Source organism: Passer domesticus, chromosome 2, assembly GCF_036417665.1.
Source record: "Passer domesticus isolate bPasDom1 chromosome 2, bPasDom1.hap1, whole genome shotgun sequence".
Lineage (NCBI taxonomy): Eukaryota > Metazoa > Chordata > Aves > Passeriformes > Passeridae > Passer > Passer domesticus.
In genome coordinates, this window is record NC_087475.1 from 11,246,480 (window position 1) to 11,273,506 (window position 27,027).

General features: G+C 35.6%; 1 protein-coding gene across 16 annotated transcripts in view; it reads left to right on the plus strand.

Annotated features, from left to right (window-relative positions):
- The window catches only part of DMD (dystrophin), a 1,145,450-nt gene that overhangs the window by 727,400 nt on the left and 391,023 nt on the right, over positions 1-27,027 (plus strand). The window lies entirely within an intron of this gene.

Sequence of the window (27,027 nt, forward strand, 5' to 3'; positions counted from 1 at the left end):
TTTTCTTTTACTGTTCTTCATACTCCTAAGTATACACAGCAGAAAAAAGTCAAGCCTTGCCAGGGCAGCAAGTCTTACTGTTTCTATGCAATCCCTCCCTTGATATTTTACACCACTGGGGTGCACATCACTGGGGTGTTTGCCTCCCCAGGATATCCAGGCACCAGCAATATTTCTTGTAAATGCAATGTCTTTGAATTTAGGAGCATTTTAACATGACCTTTAATTTTAATGTGTCCATAGTTGTCCAGATATGAAAACATGGTTATTGCCAGCCAGAAGAATAATATTGACATTTAATTGCTAGTTTGTAGAGCACGTTCTTTTTCTTTAGTGTTGCTCTTCCCTCATTACATTACCAGTGACAATGGAGTCCATTAAATCTGTGTACGCAAGAAAATTGAATGAACTTAGATAAATTTGATCAGCCCTCTTGTGTAGACAGTCTTAGTTTGGAGGAGAGTGTCTTATAAAAATTTAGAAAAAGTAAACATAAGCCATCATTATCCAGAGAAGAACTTGCATTGATTTAGCTAAATCACTTTCTAAAGCTATTTTTTTTTCCACAGTGTTGCAATTCCCTTGTGTAGAGAACTTAAGTAGATTGTCTTTTACCTGCAAACATTAGAAAACTTTCCAGAAGGTCTCTGTCTTACCTATAAGCAACCATGGTTGTGAGTATAGACTGGGGAATGAGACACTGGAGAGCAATGGTGTGGAAAGGGACCTGGAGATCCTGGTTGATGGAAAGTTGGACATGAGCCAGCAGTGCCTTGGCAGCTAGGAGGGACATCCCTGTCCTGGGGACATCAGGGAGAGGATCACCAGTCAGTCAAGGGAGGGGATTGTCCTGCTCTGCTCTGCTCTGCTCTGCCCTGGGGCAGCCTCACCTCGAGTGCTGGGGGCAGTTTTGGGCACCATGATATAAAATAGACATTAAACATTAGAGAGCTTCTGGAGGAGGCTGTGAGGATGGAGAGGGGCCTTGAGGGGAAGCCATGTGAGGAGCAGCTGAGGTCCCTTGGTCAGTTCAGCCTGGAGGAGACTGAGAGGAGATCTCACTGCAGTTACAGCTTCCTGTGAGGGGAAGAGGCAGAGCAAACACTGATCTCTGTGGTGACAGTGACAGATCTTCAACATCCTCATAGGGAAAAGTGAAGGGGCAAGTACTGATCTCTTCACTGCCATGACCCTTGATGGGATTCAAAGCAATAACATGAAGCTGAGTGAGGGGAGATTTAAGCTGAATATCAGGAAAATGTTCTTCACCCATAGGGTGTTTGGGCATTGGAACAGGATCCCCAGGGAAATGGTCAGAGGACCAAGCCTAATAGATCCCAAGAAGCACAATGCTCCTGGACACATGATAGGATTCTTGAGGTATTCTGCTCAAGTATGGGAGTCCAAGTCAATGTTCTTGATAGATGCTTTCCCACTCAGCAAATTTTATCATTCTGTGTATTTGAGGTGGGGTCACACAGATGCCTAAGAAGAATCAGTACTTTTTACTACATATATGTACAGTAGTAATTTTACATATATTTATATATATATATTTATTTAATTAGTAAAATATGTTTTTTGCAGTTATTTTAAATTTTTTGTTTTAGCTATACTACAGAAAATACAAGTCCCATAATATATTGAAAGTAGGGTCAAACATCTGCAGGGAACTTCTTATGAGCAGGCAAATCCACCTACCTAAAGACCACTGAACTGAATAGAATCTTAGTTTTTTGACCAAAAACCTCTCTTTTAAAGAATCATGAGATTAAACTTTTGGGGCAGAAAGCCTTAGTACACATGCACATTGGGTACCAAAGGAATACCTCTTCTAAGATGTATAGGTCTGTTCCCCAAAAGCGTAGGTTTTTTTCCATGGTCTTGATTCTTTAAAATAGTCTCTCTCATCAAAAGTATTTTGTTGGCTTTGGGTTTTGTTGTTTGTTTTTTGTTTTTTGTTTTTTTTTTTTTTTTTTTAATTTTAGATTATTTCCTCTGATTTGTTCAAGAATCCTACAAATAATTAGGTCTTAAACTATATGCCTTGCAACTGCGTGTATAAACATATACTAACACCAGGCAGATTTCTGTAGTATACCTTCATTAGTTATAAAATTAGATGGTTATAAAACTAAAAGTACTTGGGAGTTGAGCATAAAAAATATAGAGGAAAAGTTGCTATCTTATAGAAATGGAAAAGGTCTTACTTAAATATTTATATCTCTTTCAAGTTACTAATTGGAATTTTGGCATCTTATTCTGGACAATAATGCAAATTTACACTGCCTTAAATCCTGCATATATCCTATATAAAAATAATATCTGATCTAATATCTGGATGACATTCATTCAACAGATGGATGTGCTTGAAAATCCTAAGAAAAGACTACTGGTCTTAAACTGCAGTTTCCAAATCCATGGTATCTAACTCACATGTTAACGGGCTAACATTTGTCTAATATATTTGTAAAGGCATCATTTTGCTCTCTAAACACGTTTAGTCACTGCCGAGTTCAGAATAAAATAAGCTTGACTGATGCTGATATAATTAGTAGGAAATACATTGTCTTAGGAATTAATTGGTCTTGGAAGATGCACGACTGCTGAAGAAAGCCAGGGGTGAACTTTTTCAATTTTTGACTCCAGGTACTTTAATGTGTTTTAAGTAGGAGGATATGTCAGTAAAACTGAAAATTTGCTACTGTTGTGTTACTGTGTTTTCAAAACGATTTCTGAAATGTTTTGAGTTGCTTTGAGATGCTCAAAGTTCATGGTTTTTAAGTTAGATGGATTCCTGATTTAAGTTACCAATAAGGCTGCTCATGGAATGAAGGAGAACAATTAGGTGCAAACTGCAGTGCTGCTGTTTATAGACAGTGTCTTTTCTTATTCTATCCAAGCCAGTTTTTCACATGCTAGGTGACTCAACTCTTTGCTGGATCTTGACAACATATGTACTGTTTTTCCTTACATTTGCTCTCATATTTTGTGCTTCATAGTTAAAAGCTTCCTCATCTTGTCCCTGTCCTTGGATCTCACTTTCTGTCTGTAAAGCACATGTGCTACAGGCTGAGGTGAAGTGGCAAAGATAAACTCAATTATATAGCAAGCTGAGTAGCACAGCTGCTTGTGAAAATAGTTTTATCTTTGAGTAATAAATTTTCATAAAAAGTAAAATACAACACCATGTTAATTTAACACCATTTTGCTTCAGAGTGATGGAAAAGACTGGAGGACGATGCTAATATTTTACTTATTAACCTTCTGTTGTATTAAAATTTGAAATCAAATATGTAATAAAATAAAATACTTAAATTCACAATAGTGGGACTATTTCCCACTACAGATTATGCTTAAAATATCTTTTTCTTTGGCAAATGTTGTAGAAATACAGAGCAATTTTGCCTTATGGGAGGATAAAAGTAGCTTAGCCTGGTAGTTATCCCTGTTGTTTTTACAGTAAGTTTAAGGTAAGAGGTCAAAAGAGATAGGTTTGCTTAAAACAAATGAAAAAAAAAGGTGAATAATAAAGTGGCATTTAAATAACTGAAATACCCTTTTCAAGTCTGATTTAGTTCAGCCAAATTAGAGGTCAAAAGATGTGGTTTAGTTCTTGATAACAGGCAATATTACAGTCCATAAATTCAGACTTTTGTCATAACTGCTTGTTTGGGAACTTATGTTCTCCAGATTCCAGTTAAGTAGTAAATTTGTCACAAGATATTTTTCCCCTGGTTGTTAAAAACTGTCTCTAGCTACAGCTTTTGAAGTATACTTTGACTTAGACTAATAGAGTGTGGTGATTTTTTAGCACAGTAATTAATTAAGAAACGGTCTGCTGAAACAAGTAGGTGCTTCTTGGCCTTGCTTTTGTGATTCGAGTAGGTTGTGCTTCTTCCCCATCTTGTCATTCTCTAGTCAGCACTGTTTTTATGCAGAGTTTTAGTGGCTGTAACTCTCGACCTGTGATCACTGTAAACCCTTAAAGTTCAAACAATTTCACATTCTGTTCCAAATGCATTCATCTGATTAAGTAATTAATTTCCGTCTGTTTCTTTTATTGATAAAGTCTCATGACACCTTTCTTGAGCACCTTTCTTGAGCATAAAGGGTACAGCCACAGTCCTTTTGAACAGCTAATGTGGGAATTCATTAATTTTAATTTCTATATTTGTTATCTAATTTTAAAACTGCAATTTAAATTACATTCTGGTTTTGCCTATTTTACCAGCAAGTCTGCACTTAGTTTTTCTTGAAAAACATTTTCTACTATGCTAGTTTGTAATAATTAAGCTATGTGCTGATATAAAATGGTTTTAGAAAGAGCTTAAACTATTGTAATATTTTTGAAGTTATTGTTTATGACAACATGAGAATAAACAATTGAGTTTGATTCACACTTCTTCAAAGGATTTATAATTCTGTGTTTCTAGGAGAATTCTCAAGTACTTCCTAGTGGCATAAGAAAATAAATCATTTTACAGGAGCATGTGTGAGGACTCCCTGGTATTGTGGTGGAAGAGTGCATATGCATGAAATTACTTTTCAGATTCTACTGATTCATCCACATCAACTGCTGGATGTCACAGTTTTTGAGGGTGGGGGGTACATGTGAGATTTCACCACAGAAACTGTTTCAGGCTGTTGCAGTCAATTGTTTTTCAAAGAATGCAGAAATAATCATTAGTATTTCCTTCTGAATTGTCTCCATGGACTCTTGGTCACAAAGGTTCTTGCTGTGAGAAAAACTTGCTTTTCTGTCGAGTGTGAAATTTATGGCTTGTCAGTGTTAAGACATGATGTTTGAGATAGGGTTTTGCATTGGCTTGGTCCTTGTTTGCTTTCAATGGTGGGAAGGAGTTGAGATTGTTCATTGTCTGGTGGCCCAAGGAGAATCACCGTCTTTGCCTTCCTCTGCAGAAAACCCACAGTGTCCATTTGGCCTCAGCAAGGTTTAACCCTGGTTTGTTTGCTCTTTTCTGGTGAGAAGGGAGGCAGAAAGGAAACAGAATGGTTTATGTGACCTGAGCTGAAGAAGAAAAGTTTCTTGTTTTCTGCTGTTGTTGCTGCTGGAAAATTGTGACAGTTCTTCCTGTCAGCAAAGATGTGTTATTCTGTGCTATTATCCCCTTCTGCCAGGGAGGGAACGTAAGTGGATGTCCTCCAGCTCTGAATCTAGGAATCCACACTTTCATTTCAGTAGACTTGTTTTCTGAAACTTCATCTAATGGATGTCCTGAATCAAGGATTCAGGGTAACCACTGAAATGGAGCCATTTATTTCTAAAGTCAGATCACCAATGTAAACTCTCAGCAGCTGCCTAACATAATGTTCAGTGAAAGTAATAAGTCTGTACACAGTAGGTCTTGTTGCTTGCAATTTGCTTTGTTCCTTTTTCACTGATTTTGAATGGTGTTGGATGCCTGCACTTGATAATAGACCTTAGGTTTAATTCTTTTGTGCAGGAACAATGTAGGGCATGAAATTTCTTGCTGTTTTACCATGTTATGTTTTATAAAAATGTAAATCTGCCTTAATTGGTGAATTTTACTGCTTTTATTCAAGATATATTTGGAGTAAAAAACAAAAACTAGATAAGGTCACAGATGACCTCAAAACACATGATAAAGAAAGGGCAACACTTTTGGGCCATGGGAAATCATGCAATTCTTTTATTTTCAATAAAAATAAATGTATTAATAACAAAGAACATAATGATATTCCTAAGTGTTTTTAGCCTATACTTATTAGGAATATTTAGAGGATGCCAAATAGAGAGAAAAGAAGTACAGAAACAAATACTCAGCATCCCATTTGTGTTTCACCCGGACTGATCAGAGGGGAGATCAGCTCCCTGCACCTCCTGGCACTGTTCTGTCTGACACAGCTCAGGGTGCAGGTATTAAAACATTTCAAGTCCTTGCTATAGGCACTGTCTGCTGTAGAATCACCTGCATGTGCCTCTATTCATTCTGTAAACATTCAAGATTCTGTTACACTGGCTTTAAAAAAAAAAAAAAAACAGACCAAATTGTGTACAATGCCTTTGAATCATAATTGAAATGGGGATTTAAGATTAAACAGCTGAATACCTGTAGACAAGAGCATGTAAAAAATAAAAAGGGAATAAACTACTAAAATTGACACAGACACACAGATATACTCTGTTGTATGTCATGGTGATTACTTTGGAAAGATATATTTTACAGTCTGAACTAACGTGTTTGTGGAAACAGTGATAAGAAAAGCAGGGATGGGTTCTCATTTTAAGGAGAAAGATTAGCTCAGGTGTTCAGGTGAGAGAGCCATTAAGTTCATTGTAATTCCATCCACTAAGATCTAAACTCACTGCATTTTTTTAAAAGGTCTTTTTATTGTCTGTTAATGCAGACATTAAAGCAGCTGAATGAAGCTCACTTTCTCCATTCTCCTTCCCTGAGGGCTAGTTTATTCTTTTTCACTGTCTCCATTTCTTCCAAAAAGTACCAAAACATTTCCCTCTTAAATGAGTTCTAGCAGGGGACTAAAAAGAAGAAAATTAAAGGAAACAAATTCAATCAATAATGAATAATGGAGAAAGAAATATTTTCTTCAATATTTGCTAGTATTTTAGTCATCCAGCCATTCCCAAATCTTTAATATGGACGTAGCTTTTTGAAATGCTGTTCTTTACTAATAAAGTATATTATTCAAATTTTGACATTAGCGTACCATTAGGAAACACTAATTATTTTTTCTTTGTTCAAAACCTTAGCAGTTCAAGTTCAAACTTTCCTAAAAGATATTTTGGTTGTTTATATTAGTTTAATTTAGGGACATAAGTTTTTATTTCTGATAAATAACTTAAATATGAGCATTCTGTAAGAAGTTAAATGGAGGGATTATATTCTTCATGGACTTCAGTGTCTGCAAAAGTCTCTGTTTACAATGGTAAAGTTTTTTCATTTGTTGCTTTCAGTGAAATATAGGAAAAAATTTTTAGTGCTCATCTACAAAACTATGAATTATAGAACTGCCCTCAACTTTAGAGGAAAAAATAAGGAAAAATGTAGGCTAATCACCTAATTTTATTTTCAAATATGTTATACTTATTTTGGACTTTCACTGTAGTCACTCTGGCCCTTAGATTAAATTAAATCAGCTTCAAAATTTATTTCCAAGTAACTTTTGTATGATAGCTTCAAAGTGACAAGTTACACAATTGTATTGTGTTCATTTTTGCTAAAGTTTTGTCTTAAAAGTACAGTGATAATTATTTGAAAATAAAGTTCAAATCTGGTGTTTAAAACTACTTTAGACATGTCAAATTTCTGGCTGAATCAGGGTGATAGCTGATATGGACACAAAGAATTGGTAATCATTAAGTGAAGTTAAAGCTCATGCAGGATACAGTCTTGAAACTTTTGAAATCTTACATAAGGTTCATATTATTTTTAAATTAAACCATAAGCATTTCTGTATCTGATTGTTACAGTAGAAGGGAAAATACCATCTTCTGATGCATAGATGTTTGTGGTGCTGTTGAGGAATGAATGAAGAGGTTGGCAGTGCTGCCATGGACTTCACTGCCCCAAGGTTTTGCTTACCTAGTGCCAAACCATTCTGGCTGAGGTGCTTCAGCTGGGCTGATTAACACAGGGTTTTTGCTTGTCTCACTGAGCTCACAGAAGTTTTGCAAAGATTTGCTTGTGGACTCTGCATCCCTCGTAGGGGCTGGATGGGTCTCATTTGTGCCAAGTAGGGCACATGACACTGGCTGCCTGCTGGGACAGCTGCTGCCCAGCACTGGCCTCTTGCCAGTTAGACTTGCCACTGGTGGACTCCCTTTGCTGCTGTCCCAGGGGAGATATTTTGCGTTTAAAACCAGAGTTGTTTGTGAGACAGTTTAAGTTAAGGTGCACAGCCTTTTGAGGACAAAAAAACCCTGTTTGTTCCAGGCCTAATTATAAAGCAAAGTCACATGCTAGCATGTTTTTTTGTACACTATTCTTGATTCATCACCAAGGGGTCTTAAAAATGTTTGAGTATTATACAGGTGGGGCAAGAATGGAAGATTAGTTACTTAAAGTGAATTACTTCAGTTCACATAGCACTTTGTAGAAGTTTGAAAATTTGAGAGGACTACTTAATTTCTTTTTAATTAATTAACATTTAGATTTCACCAAGGATTAGCAGCACCATGTGGAATTGTTAAAATTATTCCAATCCAATTAATTCGGGGTAATAACTGGAATAGGTAGTAGCAACATCATGATGAGTCTATAGTTGCAAAAAAGTGTTAAGTCTCCAATCTAAAAAATGTTTAAATCTGTTTAAAGTACAAAACTCTGTCTACTGAGATTTTGAATCAAATTCAGCCACCTCTTTCCCCAATTCAAGGGTCCTGCTGTCACATGATGCTTTAAATCTATAAAGTTTAATATAGGCGATGTAACTTGTGCTATTTCAAAATGTACACCTCTCTAACTAGCTAAATAGTAATAATACTTTAGTATTTGTATAATATTAATCTGCATACATGAAAATCATCCTTGCTTCTCAGCAGATACTTAAAAACATATTTCAAGTCCCAAGTAATTAAAATAAGCTACACACATATTCCAGAGAGGAGACACGCAGTGAAACAAGAACAGTTATTGATACTAGTGTGAATAATTTTATTGATAATTTGTGTGAATTTAGAGGCTCTATTTGATTTTTAAGCATTAAAGTGTCTTTTCATTAGGCTTGTTAATACTCCTGGCTGTTTAAATCTAACGATCATAAAGGCATAAGTTTTCTTAGCAGCAGCAATTGAGTTAATTCTCTTTCTTTCTTCTTACTTTTGTATTTATCCAGAGGTTCAAAATAGTACAGACCTCTCCTGCTCTCATAGCATTTCCAAGGTACTCAACTGGGTGTTTATCATAGTTCTGAAAAATATGAATGGATATATCAATTTTGTCAATTACTTGTATTGTCCTCCTAAAAATATATGTTTTGTTTATGTTACTTGATCGTCCAGCTGCAGGATTCAGATGTAGAATTATGGCTAAATAAGGCATACAAAAATGTAGTGCAAAAAATGTATGAAACTATTTTGGGACAGGACATTTTCATGCAGTGAATCTGTTGTTCTTGGGTATAATTATACTGACTAAAGCTAGTACTGTATCAGCTTACAATATCAGAATAAGTCAAATGACAAATATCTTCTGGATGCCACTTAAAGATAATTTGTTTCTTTGTGCCTCTTTTGGTTACATGACAGTATATGTACTCACTAAATTTCTGCAACCAAGTATTTCTAGGCTTTTTAAACCCCAATCATTTTCTTTTGAGTACGTGTTGTCCTCTTCCCATGCAGAAAGATCAGGGAATGGGGCTGAAATGTTACTAATGGAGTTAGTCTCTCAATATAAAAATCAGTGTACTTTTCATGCTCCTCAGTGATAACTTTTGAAATCAGTTCCAAGAAAAAGTTTGATGTTTGCAAGATTGTTCTGCTGATTGCAGTTGAAACCATGTAAACATGCTGTTGTGCATTTCATTTTGTAAATTTGTTTATTTCACCTGTAAGCTGTATACTAAAATATTAAGCCAATTATTATCTTGTTGCCATATGGCTAATGGTTGACTCATACATGCTTCATAAGGCATCTGTATTGTGGTACCAGTAGGGAATGACATGATGTGGGAAGCCTGATGAAAATTGGTGAGAGCATCACCACCAGTTTTCTCCTGTTGCCCAAAGGAGAAAGCCATGCTGCAGGCACAATCCTAGTAAAACTGGATTCGTTTTGCCAGGATTCTGTCTATGCCGTGTTTCAGTCATTAGAGAACTTAATTCTTCCCTTACCTGCATCAGAAAGTTAATATGTTGTCCTGGCATCACTGAAGATTCTAAGCTCAATGACATTTCTTCTGTTTGAAAGTGCTGTTAAGCCTTAGTGTGAAAATATCTTGTTCTCTGTGATGTATTTTTTATGCAAGTCAATGAAAGCTTGGTTTGCAATTCATCATTTATTCATCACTTATAACACTGCCTTGCTTATGTCCAGCCTATAATCCATTGTGAAATGTCCAAATTAACACAAGCCTGCTGTTAAGATTGTCTGGCCACTTACAAATATAGCATGTCTATATTCGGGACAGACATCGACTGTAATGAGTATTAGCTGTATTTTGAAGTTAGTACATGAAGGACAAACATCAGCTCTTCTATCCATCTGGCTTTTTGAGTACCTAACAGAGCTGACCATGACTTATTACTTCCTTTGCTAAATGCTGTTGCAGGTATTTCTAAACAAAGGAGAAAAAAAACCCAAAAAACAAACAAAACAAAACAAAAAAACCAAACCCACCAAACTTTCTCTGCTGAATTATTTCAATTAGGAGTAATTATTGGGTTGTTTGGTCAATGCATACAATCATCCACTGCAAGAAACAAGCACCTAGCTGGAATATAGTTTGTGTCATACTGCAACAAGAACATTGGTGTGTTTGTGTCATCCTAGCACAAAAGCCTATGAGTTCAAAAAGAGTTCAAGCTGCTTGTGTGGAACACCAAATAAATTCATGTGTCAGTATCTACTGGACAGAATGTTGTGGCATCTACTGGAAAAGGTTGTGGCAACAAACACCTGAAAAAGCCCCAATGACCAGAGCAGATTAGTCCAGTCAGCAAGGTAGTCAGGTTTCCATAGATGCTGAGCTCTTTTGTGGCAGTAGTTGCTAGTGGCAAATCCTCTCAGGTGCATTTTGCAGCACAGCTGTCTGGTCCTTACTGTAGTTGGATGATCTGTATTCTTCTTTTGCCTGGACAGTGGCAAAATTGTCTGCTGAGCCCTAGAGGAGATAGCCAACAGGCCAGTTGAACCAGTGCTACACAGAGCACTGCAGCCTACCTTCCATTCTGTACACAAGTACACATGGGATATCCATGGAATGGAAATCAAATTATTGATTTCTGACTTGAAGGCATGTAATGGTTTGGGCTCAGGATACAAGAAAGGTCACCATGCTGTAGAATGAGGGGTGAAGATGAGAGTTCTGTGAGACCTGTGATCCAGCAAAATAGCATGGCAAGATTGTGGTTCCTGTGCAGTATTATAGAACATAATAATACAGGTGTAAAAAAATTATATATATGAGTTCTCCCTGCAAAGTAGAAAAGGCACAGAAAGAAGAATGAACACGGCTATCAAAACACTGGAAAGATGTTCATGTACTTTGGGTATGAGAACTGTTTAAAAATCTGCTTGAAGAAAAGGGATTTAGAAACCAGAAGGTTAAACACATAGACAAGTTTAAATACCCTCAGGTACTTGTTATATGCTAATTTAGAATAATAATGCTTTAACCAGCAAATATTCAATAGCTGATGAGACAGATCGTTTCATTGTGACGTGAATGTAATAAAAATGTTCTCTGAGAAGCTAATTGCCTACTGGTAAATTGCTGTTTAAGTAACACTTGCCGTTGCATGAGAATTTATAACAACATTCTACACCACTCCCGGTGATTTTAAGATTCCCAGTGTACTGGATGTGATAAGGCATTATGCAGGTAGAATTCTCTTCCCTTCTGGATGGTGATGTGTATAACTGTATTGTCCTTTGAGACGAGTTCTCCTGCAGCCTGCTGCAGATAAGAATGAGTGATGATGCCCTAGATTTTAATGGAAATTTTAAATTGTGCACTGGTAGGGTGCAGTCTTCACCAGAGAAAAATGAGCTGACTTGCAGGCATGAGGGGTCATCAAGAAAGATAAAGAAATTGAGCATATACTCCAGCCTAGGCAAGGCATTTTAAAGGATATTATGGAAATGAGGAAGAAGTAATTTAATTTTTATAATGTCACTCAATTTGACTTTAAGATACAAAGTCAAGGTACTGTGTTTTTTGCAATGATTAAAGATTTGGGGTGTTCTTTTTCTAGGAACTGGTGAATGTTTATGTGGTAAAGCCTGAACGTGACAAAGAATTGAATTTGGAAGCATCAGAATTATGTAGTATCTCTTCCCAAAACCACATTACAGACAAATTGAAACCTAAAACAATTATCAAATTTTATCTTGGCAGTCAAATTTCCTTGAGAAGCTACTCTTTAAAGTTAGTTTGATCCCCAAACAGTAATATATCTTGTTTTTATGCAAAGTCTGTAATACTACATTAATCATGTAGCCTTTCAGCTACAGCTCCCTTTACAACAAAAACCCAAGACTTCTGTTCTTATTGAAACCTCATTTGCCCATTAGATGCACTTTACAATGCATCAGGTTTGCAATACTGTCAAGGTTTTTTTTAAAATTATGATTAATTGGGTGAATTTTTACTCCAAAAGCTCATTTTTAATGAGGAAATATGATGCTGTATCTCTCCTGCATAAGCATATAAAAATAAAAAGTGGGCTGAAATTTTTCAGATGGGCTCATCTTAGAAGGCAGGGATAGCACAGATACGGGAAAGCATTTTAAGTTTTCTTTCTTCCTTTTTCATCTAAAAACAGAACAAATTCTTACTGAGTCTTAATGCAAAAAAAACCCCACTTGTAGCTAGGTTGTCTGTGTCTGTACTGTGCTGTGACTGATTTTACAACTGCTTGGTAGATTCATCTGGAGAGGTTTTTACCAAGTTTTTGCTTAATATGGATTGCAGTTACTTAGTGTAAGGAAGTCCTCCCAGCCAAGTCTAGTAAATAATGGTGTATCACCTTTTAAATTTTTAAAATCAGCTGCCTTCTGAAACAGCCATGTACCAAAGCATAATAATAATAATAATAATAATAATAATAATAATAATTTCTCCCCCTCCTGGCATTCTCATGTGTTCTAGCTCTCACCAGAGTGTCATCCCCTCTAGCTCCTGGGAATTCCAAACCACAATTACCCCATTACTTAATTTGTTTTTTCATATTAAGCATAATGGATCAGCAGTGGTGCAGAGTGTGTCATACTGCCTACACAGAGCACTGCAGGTTCTCCTCACTACCCCTAGTTTGTCAAGGGACTCTGTTTTCACATGGATGTTGTTTTAGCAGTAAATAGAAAGTGCAAAGACAAGAAAAACTACTGGACATATGGCAGAAAATTATTTGACAGGAGCTTATTTATTTTTATTCAATTCATCCTCTCTTCAATCTCAATATTAAGGTTGTGATATAGATTTCTTGTATAGTTAAAGGTGTGTGGGGGGAGAAATTTTGTGTTGGGATAGGAAAGGATAAAAACAAGATAATTAGAACAGGCCTGCTGGTCAGTCAGAACTATTGTGGGACAGAATATTGGGGTCATATCCAAATCTTACTTCTTGTTTTTGAAAAATTTCTGTCATATAAGGTAGTCTTTGGGGTTGTTTCCTACACTGAAAATGTTAATGCAATCAAGGGTGGGAGATTGCCTGTCTTAGAGCACTGTTGCTCTTTAAACACCTGTGAGCAGATTTATAGGTGCCTACTAAGATACCCCACTTTTAAGAAAACTAATGCTAGTCAATGCTGTTTATTGAAATTATTTTTTATACTTAACATCTAAGCTGCTTTTCAGTAAATAGCTTTATGCTGGCTATATAATGAGGACTAGGAAAATGAATGGGAATGGCTCAGAGACACCTAGTCATAAAGAAAAAGCAGTCACATGCCTTGCACAGAACAATAAAAAAGATCTCAAGGATAAAAAAAAAAAAAAAAGAAAAAGAAAAAAAAAGTTTACAAATTACGTACATTGTTTTTTGTTAAGAAATGTGGCTAACGACATGTATCAAAATAGTTGAGTTATAGGACAAGAGACATTTTCATAGCAAATTTCAGAGGTTAAAATTGAGATAAAGATAACAAGAAGATGCCAGTAATACACACTTTTTTGCAGTTTTAATTTCCTTAATTCAAGAAGACAATTCTGAGATGCCTTGATTTTAGAGGAACATACATTTTAAAACATCAGGAAAATGATATGAATAATGGTAACACTTTAGTATTCTTCTGTATCTAAATACAAAGACACAGGTATGATATAAATGTCTTGTTATACAGCATAAACAATCTTATGTACTGCATGCATGAGTAGAATTTTTATTAAACTCATATAAACGTACTTTTAAATTGTTTTTATCAGTGGGGAAATTTGAAAATATAGTTAATGTTGGAAAAGACCTTTTGAAAATAGGTCAGAGAAAATAAAAACAAACAAAGGAAAAGGTCCTAAATTTGCTATTCTGTTTTCTTAAATATGTATGAACAAACATCTGTAAAGCTTTTCCTAGGTTTTCAGTGAAGAAATAACATAGCAGTGACTTTAAGGCAATTCTGTTGCCTGTTGTGTTTAGGGGTTTTTGTTTTGTTTTAAAGACTGCATGTTCTTCTAGATGATCACTGGTTAATTTCAGCAAAAGCTGGTTTAAACTCCAGAACTATATACTATTCTTTCCAGCACATTGACACTTTTGGTACAAACTAGTAATGCAAATGAGAAAGCAGCACAAATACTCTAACCATCTTTCCCAGCGAGCCAAACAGAACAGTGTATGTGTTAACACAATGAGTCATGAGTGTGAAAGACGCTTGCTTTTTGCCTGTGTCCCAATTTTTTTGTTCCCTGCTATTTCTAGATTTTTCTCTGAGATCAATGGAAATATTGGTTTGCCTTTAAAGCCTGATTTATTTACATGCTATTTTTAGCTTAGCTGAAGTTCTGACAAAAAGAGACATCTCAAATCTTTGCAAGGATAAGGATCAAGGAAGTAAGTAGAAAAGGTTTGACCATAGTAGAATTCTTTTATGTCTTGTGACTATATTGTTCTCACTTCCCCTGGCAAGATTGTTCTATGCTGCCTGACAAACAAAATAAAGGTATGACAGTGGAAATGAGGTGTAAAAGAGAGAATTATATTTGAAGACTGAAGACATAGGGGTACAATTTTATAATTTAATGTATGTTCTCCATTTTCAGCTAAAGTAAAGATAACTCTTCCTCCACTAGCAAATAAGCTCTTACTGATTCAGAATTATGCAAATGCTTCAAAATCTGACACTTATTTAAACACGTAAAACAGCTCATCCATTTTTGTTAGACTTTGAATTGGACTACAATTTACAGTGATTCAAGGAGAGGTTGAGCAGAATATTTTCTCACCCTCCCTTTCTGAGACCTGCAAGTGGAGAAGTTACAACAGAATGTGCATTTCTGTGAGCAAAAGTTCCCTATTGCTCTTAAAAAAATTATATAAGTGATTTATCATAATTTCAAATAAGAGAAGTCAACAACACTGTTCTTGTTTTGAGATAGCTTTCTGTTTTATATTTATAGATCTGTTTCTCATGCCCTCCTCTTAGGGTTCAAAACACTTCATTTGGAACCCTTTCTTTTTGTCTGACTTAAATTTCTAATGGAAATCAGGAACACTGAGGAAAAATAGTATTTTTAACACGATCTCTGTCTGAAGGAATTGTGTTGTCTAGTGTCTCTAGGGTGTCTTGAAGAGTGTACATTATTTACAAAAGCTGTGTTCTCATTTAAAATCTCATTGCATTATGCATGTTATCACTGACAACACTTCTGGGAAGTCTTCTCATGCCATCAGTCCTGTGTGGTTATTTACCCATACAAATAGACATCTTGATTCACCACTGAAAGAATGAATTGTGTAACTTCAGTCTTTGCAGATTTTCTAAGGACTAATGCATTATTTTTGACCAGTAACAAGAACTAGGATATTTCAAACAAACCAAAAAAAAAAAAAAACTCTTCAAGCATACAAAAAATCCCCATAAAAGAACAAAACCCAAAAACAAACACCAAAATATTTTGGGTTTTGTCATGCTTTTGCTTCACGTAATTTTCTATACCCTTCAGAAAAATATTGAGCCTAGAATAACAAAAAGAGGAGATCTCATTCATCTGAAAGATGTGACTAAATCATATTTTGACTTATATTCTGTCTTGTGAATGTCCAGTTTCACATAAAAGAAACTGTACAGAACCTCAATGAGCTCAGACTCCTTTCACCTCCATTTGCAGGTAGCCATTTCTTCTCTTGGTAGAGCTCACTGCAGCTTTCTTCCTGTCTGAGAGCTGATATTTTGTTGATAAGAAATGTATAAGGAAAGTGAAGTCTGACAATCACAAGCGTCCTTAATTGGGAAGTAATCAAGACTTAGAGGATATCTATCATGCAAAGTGAAACACCTGAGATGCTTCAAGACTGGCTCTCATAGAAACAAGTATGTGCTTAGGATATTCCCAAGTGTTTTGGCACATACAACAACAACAAAGAAAATCTTGGTATAGGTATTTTGAAATTACAAAAGATTTAGTTTGCTTTTAATTATACCCTTTGCTTTTTTTTTTTTTTTTTTTTTTTTTTTTTTTTTTTTTTTTTTTTTTTTGTCTGGTCATCTGTCTGGGATGATGCATTTTAATAAATTCATTAATTTGTACAAATTCATGAATACTTTTACGGACTGTTATTTATCCTGGCTTCCTATCTGTCTTTATGCAAAGAAATAGTATTTACATCTCTTTGATATTATTTGCTCTTTTCTGATATAGCAATTAGTTATAAGAAAACACTTTAATTTCTGCTCAAGGATATGCATATGAGAACCACAGATTTAATAATTATGATGGTGTAAGCATTTTCAGATGATAGCTTCATAACAATGTTTTATTTTGAGACTATAACTCCAGGCAGACTCAAAGTAGGTGATTACTGGAAAAAAAAAGAATCTTCCTTGCCTCTCTTGGAAAGTGGAGAGCAGAGAAGCCACCAAGTGGCTGTGAACCTTAGGTGAACCCGTTTTTCCCTGTGGCTCCAATAATTTAAGCCTTGTGCATGAAGTGCCTCTGACTTCCCTGAGCACCGAGCAGGGGTCAGAGCTGTGCTCTAAGCCCTCCACTCCCTGGTTTTTCCTGGCACTGCTGGGCTGGGAGGACTTGGAGGGACTTTTCAGCCCATTTTCCTGTGCAAATGAAGCTTATGGGATTTCAGTGTCTGTTTTCAGTCTGTGATTCAAACTGAATCCCATATTTGATTTTGGTCCCCATGCCCAGAAAAGTTGTTTATGGTGGTGAATCCTGTGAGGCATGCCTACTCAATCCTGTGGCCTCTAGTGATTCTGCAGAAAAACAGAACAGTGAAGGGGATTTTATAGCCAAACAAATATTTTCCTCTTTTATAATAATGTTACAATTTCATGGCCAGACTTCTGCATAACCTAAGCGATCTGTAGGGTGTATTGGGTGTGCAGTACCACAGTGAATTGAAGAAAAATACTTTTTTGAATGCTAAAATTACCATGAAACAAAATTATATGGAGTTAAAGAAATACCTTGGTCAGAATTGTGCAGAAAAATGTGAACACTTCATTGTGACCAAAATATTTGTAAAATATGCTAAGTACAGTTAGAGATATTAGCATTTTTGAGGGACAAAATGAGGTTTGAAGGCTGCAAAAAACCACCTGATTTATGTTGTTTCTCCTATTTACTACTGGTTTATTAAATTATTAGCAATATCTAGCAATATCTAGCTTTATCTAACTTCTTAAATGGAATTTTACTGATTGACTGAAAAATTCTGTCAATCTTCTCTCTTTAGCAAAAATCAATATATTTATTTTGAACCACAATAAATTTTTCTATATTATAACCATTTTTCCTGCTGTGAGGGATGCTGCAATACAGAAAATAACTTTATTAGTTCTGTTTAAAGATTGACTAAATATCTAGTATGGTATTAATTCTGGTGACATTTGCATCTGGTTATTCTTATTGTAATATTTTTACTATAGATGCCAAACAGACAAAATCAATTATATATGTTTACTGGATATATTAAAACTTTTTTTAGGTGAGACTGATGTGTGCTAGAAGACTCCTTTTTTTGTAACAAAACTTGCTTTTCACTTGAATTTTTTTTTAGGGGTTGAATTGAAGGTTTTTTACCTATGCCAGTTTTTTTCTTGGGATATACCATTCTTTTGTAATTTTATTATAAAATACAATAATTTCAGTTACCTAAGATGATATTACCATTTAAAAATGAATGATTTGAAATCAGGTGTACATTTAAAGCAAAATTTAATGCTGATTGAAACTATGTCCCAGCATAGAAATTCAATGTTAAATGTAAATGTAAAGATATGTGAATAAAATAGGGAAACTCCACAAAATTTCCTAAATAAAAGTACTGGTTTTCTAAAACATATTAACTTTCCTTGCAAAAAAAAAAAAATAGAATGTAGTGATCAAGTTGTCTTTCTATTATTATAACACTTTTACAAACTGTATAATTTATTAAATTACCAGAGTTACTATAACTTAGCATTAATATAGCATTGGTAGAGGCCCCTCAAGGCCCTTCACCATCCTCACTGCCCTCCTTTGGATGCTCTCTAATGCATTAATGCCTTTTATATATTGTGGTGCCCAAAACTACCCCTGGGATGGGGGGAGGCTACACCAGTGTCCAGATCAGGACAATCACCACTCTATTTTTAGAAACTTGGAAGTTTGCAGACATTATACATTATCCATAGAAAACAAAACGGATTGTGATTTTTACTTAAGTATGACTCTTCTGTGTGCAATGTTTCTTGATAGAAGTACAAGGGTTTTTGGTTTTTTTTCCCCAAAGCCATTTTGCTGGAATCTAGTTCAGAATAGTACCAAGTCCCCTCATTTTCTCTCATTCAGAGAAGTTGAGCATGTTAAAAAATATACAACTTCACACTTCTGCTTTCTAAATTTCTATGGGTCAGTAAACCAACCAAAACCCCTATTAAATATTTCAGTAAGGGAAAAAAACCCCAAGGTTTGTGGGTTTTTTTGTTTCTGTTCATAACAAGTCTATGAAATAGGGGCATTATCTGAAAGGTACATAACATTTCCTGAATTCCTTGTTTCCTGGGTCCCCATCCTTAGGCTGGAATTCCTCTGTTTTCAACACATTTTTCTCTCAGATTTGATACAGTTATTTCAATTTCAATGTAACCTCTGGTTGAAGATGTGAGAAGAGCCGAACTGAAGTCAATTGTTGTCCAGCAGAGAGTACTCAGTGCCTACAAAAGTTTATTTTTATTTCTAAATCTTGATGTTTTAAACCAGTCTGTTTCTCTTCTCCTAAAAGATTAGGATGTAGGGGTGCATGTTTTTCACTGAGAGAAAACTTTATTAGAAAACATATTTATTTGTATTTTGAAACTGTGGTGCTGTTCTGAGAAAAATGTTGAATATGCAATGAACATCGGTTCCTGAAAGTCTTACTATGTTTATACTATGAACTACTTTGAAGCAAGCTGATGAATTTAGTAATCAGAAATGAAATTATGGGAATATGTAAATCAGATATCCCTTGAGTAGCAACACTGGCATGCTTAGGAAAGCATTTGAATTAATAAAAGATCAGACTCCAATGCTATAATTATGCTCTGAAGAAGGAACAAGATGGATTCATAGGCTAAGATACTGAAGAAAATGAAGCATAGCAGGGATCCAGAAACACCCCAGTGGTAGTTGTAGGGAGTAAAGCCAGTGTACTTAAATGAATATGTCTCAGATGGGACAGAAACCCTCGTCTCAGCACTAAAAGAGCTAAAGTGCAGCTCTTAGGAATCAAGAGTTCGTGGAGATATGAAAGGCAAAGGAAGGTCCAGCAAGATCTAAAGAGAGGAAGAATGAGGATTATGTGGTAGCTGCTTGCAGATGGGTGGCTTGTCATCTGTCCCTTGCCACTGACATTCTCCCACAGGTTGGTCTCGCTCAGAGGCTTGAGGCAAAAGCTGCCTTAATGGAGACAGGAGGAGGAAAAGCTGCAGGTAGACAATTAATGCTGGCTGTCAGAATCCTCTGGTAAATTATTTGGGATTTTTGGGTCTATCTTAAATTCAGGACAGTTGAGCTTATGCTGTATGATCCTTCCAGCACTGGGCAGGGAAATAACTTTGTTGCTATAATTGGATTTCTTCCTTTTCTTCTTGAGAATTGAGTGTTTCTGCTGGCTTGGTTTACTTTGTTCTGGTCTTAACCTAGCGGAAATCTCAGGAAATATTTTAGTTTTGTCTCCCTTATCTCACTGAACCAATACCCATGGTTTGTTCCTATTGTTGTGTTGCAAGGCCATAATACAATGATGTATAACAGGTAAATAGTTAAGTGGAGCTGTCCGTGGTACCCAACACCATTTTACTTGCTCTGCACTTGATGCTCCTGTTGTAAGCCTAAACTGACTCATCCTCTTGCCTACCACAGTAATTTTCCACAACAGGGAAGACACTTTTGTAAGCTTCACATTTCTTAGGATACATTTGTTCCTTTATAACTTTCTGTAATTGCAGCCAAGTCAGTGTACACCGACTACTAGTCAAAATCTTTTTGCCATAATTTTCTTACAAACGGGCAGAGTGATATTAGTAGTAGGTTTTTCTATTTTTGTTTGGTATGTGACTAATTTTTTTAGTTTTCACAGAATAAAATGTATCCATAAATGTTTCTTGTATGTGTAAAAAAATATATATTTTAAATATTAATGAAGAAGAGCAAACACATAAGGATTTTCTGATTGAAAAAAATTTATGTAAAATTTTAATTTACTTTAAAATAAAGTATAAAATATATGGATGAGAATTCCAACAGAGAGGGTTATACAAATATATTTTATACAAATATGAAGATATATTTATATATTATTCAGATACTTGAAGGAGGAGATATCTGCAGTAGCTTATTATAAAGGGAGGCTATAAATGTCCAATACTAGAGAGTCAATATGTACAGCTTGTTCAATATTTCCAATCTGCTACTTTCAGGTAATGGGTTGGGTTTTTTTATATCTGGAAGCACTGACAGATAGAAATCTATGAATTTCAAAAGAAAGAGTTAATATGTACAGCTTAAATATAATGTTTGAAAAGAAAACAGGATTCTGAGGTATAAATTCCATAGGAAAGCAAATTGAAGTTTTCTTGTTTTTGATTCACAGAAGGTATATAAAAAATAGCTTGGGTTATGCAAGGGTCTGGATAGTTCTGTAAGAATCAGGAAAATCTGCAAAATCATAAAGGTGCTGCAACTATCTGTTTTAAATTTGAAAGAAGAAAAATAAGTTGCTTTAAATATGACAGAAACAATTAAGAACTGCGTTCAGATTGAGTTGGATTAAAATTATTTATTTAGTTAAAAGTGTTGTTGTGATATTAAGAAAAATCCATCAGTATTGCTGATAGACATGGTATAAAATTAGGCCATATTGTATTCTGTGTAGAGGTAAATTAAAAAGTTGTTTGACTGAGTATTGTCTTCACATTTTGATGCTACATCAGTATGGAAATTAATATATTACAATAGCATTCCATGGTGTGTGCTGCAAAATCAGTGTGTAGGTTTTTGGACTCAGAGTTGAATTTTATGTGTTTAACCTGAAGCATTATAGTTAACATGCAGTAGCAGTAGTTTTTGCAGGAAAAAAAAAGTCTCTTTTTCTCCCTGCAGTATTTCTAAATCAGTTCTAAAATTCAATTGAATTAATATACTAATAAAAAGCAACTGTGTAATTTTGGCTAGAAACACAAAATAGACCTCTGGTCATGCACTTTACATCTCAGTATCAAAATTACTTTCATCACAATTTTGTGTCACATTAGAAAGAGACAAAAAATATCAATTTAAAGGGATATGGCTCATTTTTACAATTACATGTCACTGGAAAAAAAAAAGGGAAAGCGATTTTCCTTTTTTATCTTTTTTTATTATTATTATTATTATTATTATTAATCTGGTGACTATCTTTCTAAAACCACAAGGATTCAGTATGATTGCAAACTATCAGCATTTGAAGACAATAATATTTATCTAAATAGTTTTTAAGATTATTGAATTGCCAAGGTCAGCTCTCACCTGAACCAGTAATATATAATTTTTTTCAATGCTTCAAAGCCACAGAGTGTTTTTGTGGTGAGTTGACCCTAGCTGGACTCTAGCTGGCCACCAAAGCTACTCTGTCACTCCTCTCCTCAGGTGGACAGGGGAAGAAAATACAATGAAAAACTCATTGGTCAAGATAAGTACAGGGAGAGATAACTCACCAGTTGCCATCATGGGCAAAACAGACTGAGCTTGAGGAAATAATTGTATTTATCACCAATTAAATCAGAACAGGGCAATGAGACGCAAACCCAAATCTTAAAACACCTTCCCTCCACTCCTCCACACACTTCCTAGGATTTTCTGTGGATGGGGAATTGGGGCTCTGATTAGTGCACGTTGTCTCTGCTGCTCCATCCTCCTCAGAGGGAAGACGTCTCACAGCCTTTCCCTCTCCCAGGATGGGGACATTCCCACAGTGTGCAGCTCGGGAACAGATGGCTCCAGCACAGTGACACCCATGCTGCCATCCAGCCTGCTCCATCATGGGCTCCTGTCTCCATGGGGCCACTGGTCCTGACAGGACCTGCTCCAGCACAGACTTCCCACCAGGCCACAGCCTTTTTTTGAGCATCCCCCTGCTCTGGAGTGGGATCCTCCAAGGGCTTCAGGGGCACAGCTGCCTCACCATGCATGGTCTGCACCATGGGCTGAGGGGGAATCTCAGCTCTGGCACCTGGAGCAGCTCCTGCTCCTCTTCCTGCAGTCACCATGGTGTCTGCAGGGCTGTTTCTCTCACATATTCTCCCTCCTCCCTCTCACTTCAATTACACTGGATTTCATTCCCCTTCTTAACCATATTATCCCAGAGGTTCTCCCAGTGATGCCTCAGCCTTGGCCAGCAGTAAGTCCATCTTGGAGATGAGCTGGAGATTAATTTGGAATTATATTTGATAGCAGCCCAGGTAGCAGTGGCAAGAATCTGGAATTACTGCAGCAACCTGAGGTGTGAAGTTACTAAGACATAGTAGACTATTGCTTTATAAAGGCCAGCAGCATAGACTAAATAATTTGTGTAAGTAAAATAATGAAGTTTCCACTTCTGTGACTTGTCTTCTGAAGGATGGATCTCTCCCTTTCTAGAGACAAAAGGCACAGTCAAAGGATAAAGTCTGGAAGAGATTAAAACCTTCAAATAAATCTGGAACTCTTGCTGATTTAGGGGCTTTTGGCAGAGTATAAGAAGTTTTATATCTCCATTTATTTTGTTAAAATGTACAATTGTGGAGTAGCATTGTACCCAACTTTCTTTATCTGTACTATCAGTCATGGATAATATAAAATCCATCTAGGGAAATACAGGCCCTAACTGTACACCACCAAACTATAGAAAAAAAAAAAAAAGAAGTAATACAGAAAGCAGGATAGAATAGCAGTTTCCTAAGGCTCTCCAACAAAGCAATTTGCATACCAAATCAAGCAAAAGGTTTATATGCTTTATTAGCTTTTTAGATAAACTGTGGCCTAAGCCACAAATAATTCTATTTATATTTTTTTCAAAGTGAGAATGAAATCTCCTTTTAATTTTACAGTATTTATTGTATGTTCAGAAAATAGGTCTGCAGTAATTTTCTTTGGGTTTCTCATGTACAGCTGATACCCAAAACCAGTAGTACACACAACATAAACCCAGGCCTGCTTTATAGGGAGAATCTGCCCAGAGCCTACTGTCGCCTCTTTCAAATACTTTTTCAAATACTGTTCTTGAACACAGTTGGTATTAATATTTAAGCCATTATAATTCCTATTATTTATGTTGAGAATAATACATTTTTCTTTAAATTATTGTGAACTCCTTAGGAAACATTGACTTTTTCACTATTTTTCACTCTTCCATCTCCATCAGCTGTCCTGAATTTCCGTAATTCATAATAATAATAACACAATAACCAACCTAGTGCACACCCAAGCAACAAACATTTTGTAGCTGTTTGTTGTAAAACAGTTAGGAAACATTGTATACTCTTTGTTGATTGTTTTAATCCTAACAAAGTGCCAGTAATGTGTCTCCAGATTAAATCACTAGGGTTTAACTGCCTAGAAAATTAATTTCTTCCTTATTTCTAATAGAATATTGAACAGAGGTACATAGTCTTAATGGGTAAATTCATTCTGGTAACCAAATGCTAGCAAATTGTTTTGGGGATAGTTTTCCACCAGATGCTTCCACGGTTCTTTGATTTATATTGTTGCATCTGAGTAGACACTCTTATGTCAACCATATGGTTTTATGTGATTTAAAGCAGAAGAGAAATTTATGTAAATGACTGAAGATTAGAACATAAATGTTGAATTTAGGACTATAGTTTTCTTAAAGTGGTGCATAGTACCTTTAAGTGTTTTTGGATCTGTGCCTTACACTGCATGAAGGAGAGGTAATACGTTTTTTCTCTTAAATCTTTTTTGTGACCATTAATTTTTTTTTACAGAAATTAGGTTGTTTGTGGTATTTATTTCATGTTGTTGCAGGGCTTTTCCATAACAATAAATTATTTTTAAGTACATTTGTAAACTTTAGATACTAATGTAAGTTGTGCAAACCGTTTTTGTGGTAATAACTCTGGGATGAGCATGTAAAAATATGGCTTTGAGTAAAATAATTTAAAAACTTTTGTTCTCTTCTTAAAAAATACTTTTAAAAATGTTAATATCTTCATGGATGCTTTGTGAAGTATCCATTACCAACAAAAATCTTTTTCATGAGCTGTGGAATCCAGAAGTTTATCAGCACATGTGTTTCTGTTTAATCATGTGAAAAGTGCTAAATGCTTAGAGTACTTGAAAACAAACCATCTCAGAGTTTGAGTTCTTTATGGTGATCTGAAATGCAGATGGCCAGAAGGCTTCTCTCATGTTCTGGTGGAAGATAACACTTCTCCTTCCTACACATCCTGTTCCCATTCCAGCATTAGGGATCTTAAGTTCTAAGACCACCCCTGCCACTGAGCTAGCTATTTCCTTTTTTACTTTGTAAGTAAGGCCTATTACATAATATGTCAGAGGATAAATGAGAAAATTCTTTTGTTTAACTTTGTGTCAAGTGAAATAAGTGTGGAAATCATGTACTAGTTGCTCTTTGGTGTTTGTGTATGCGGGGGGAGAGAGAAAACCTAATTTAAGATGCTGTGAGTACAGGAAAAGGCTCAGAGTACTTGAATGAGCTTTCACTTAGCATTTCACTTCATAGTACTTCACTGACTGGTGTTTCTGTCATTTAGAGAAGTGGATTCATACATTACAAGGAATTTCTATAAATTCTGCTTCTAATTCCTCCAGAACTCCAGAAGTAGAATTTCCCATCTCTGTTCTTGCTTTGATCTCCTATTCCAAATGAATGGACCTCTGCATATAAGTAGAAGCTTTGTTCTGAGTTGTATTTTCAGTAAGTGGTATGGATCTTAACTTCACACAGGTGCATGCAGTAGCACAAAGGTCTCAAGTGTCTTGCTGGAAATAAGCCACTTACTCTAATATATTTCTTCTCAAACTCTACATTGTTATGATTTACCCATGTAATGCTCCCTACTGAGCAATGCAAAGGCTCTAGTGCTAAAATCAATGTGAAATACTGTGAATATGTGCAAAAACTAGGTACTTATTTTAAGCTGGGCATTAGCAAAAGGGAAGTAGGTAGTGGAAAGACCAAACCAGACTTGCAAGAGTAGAAAATATTTACATTTAGACAAACAACCTAGCCATTGCTGCTATTTTTTTTTTCTAATAGTGAAATCACGTACTGAAAACAATAGTCAAAAGTTGGACCAGGTGTTATTGCATTAATGTGCATTGCAGAAAGAAAAGATTTTGTATTTCTAAGTAAGAGGCTTTTATGTGTCTATTCTGGCTCTTAGAAATTCTTGCAGTTTCTGTTACAAAGGTATCTTGAAAGCCTTACACATTCCACAGGCAAAGCAAAGTGTGCTGGGACACTGTGGGGCAGAAGGGTGCTTGAGGCAATGTGACTGGACTGTCATGTAGCTTGTAAAGATCCTGCAGAAAAATGTTTCTCATCCTATCCAAACATAATAAAACAAGACGCAGATTACTGCCATGTTATGCTCATTGCAGCTACTTCTTATTCTGAAACTGTGGGGCTTCAAAATAGTTTAGAAAAAAACCCAAAAAAAACCAAAAAAAACCCAGCACATCAGCAGAACAGTTTTTACTGAGAGAAGTCTAAGGAATAATTTGGGGATGGGGTTTGTATGTCCTGTGACAACCTAAAATAAAATGTAAGAAAACCAAACAAAAATTATAGTAAAAATAAGCTAAATCTCAACAGTGCAAACCTCTTCTTCAGCTGCAGCCTCCTGTCCAGGACTGTGGGCAAACACCACAGCAACCTGCTCACATTGACCCTGTGCTCCAGGTTCTGCTGGCGTTGGTGTTCAAGCTATCCCTGTAAAATCTGTGCAAAAGTTGAGACAGAGCATTCAACTGACTCAATGCAATTGAATGAATTAGTAGCTGCCAACTGAGTTTGATCATGTTAGAACACGTACATTTCCAGAGTGGTTCAGTTTGTGAGCTTCAATCATAATCTCATGACCAAAGATATATATTTAAAAAAGCAGAGGGAGTAGTTATGTTCATCTTTTACAATCCTGGAAAGTTGTATCCTGCCAGTTTCAACTGTTTCATTGACAAATATTATTTAATGTTAATATGCAAGTTTACTGACTTGCCCTGCGAATTATACTATAAATTTAGAAAGCAAACATATAATTTTGTTCTGGAGTATGATATAGTGGAGGATTTGGTTTCCTCCCAAAAAATTAGATTCAGCATTTTACTGGAAAACCTTTGTATGGAGATAGGATTCAGACACACTTCCTGAGGTTGTGAAAATCTGTCATAAGTATGAATATCACAGTGTAGATTGTTGATGTTATTTCAGTTCCTGCTTATTTTAGCAGTAAGCTGTTGAAAATTGTTTTACACTTTTTTGTTTATATATTCTGAGGAATTCAAGGGAAAAATACTCATGCTCTACTGATGAGTAAAAATATGAAAATATTGATTATTTATAAATATGAACTTGATTCAACAGGCATACAGTGTTACAATCGAAGCTACAGATTCAGAATTCTGTTGTTTTTAAACATGAAGTAAGATAGCTACAGGAATT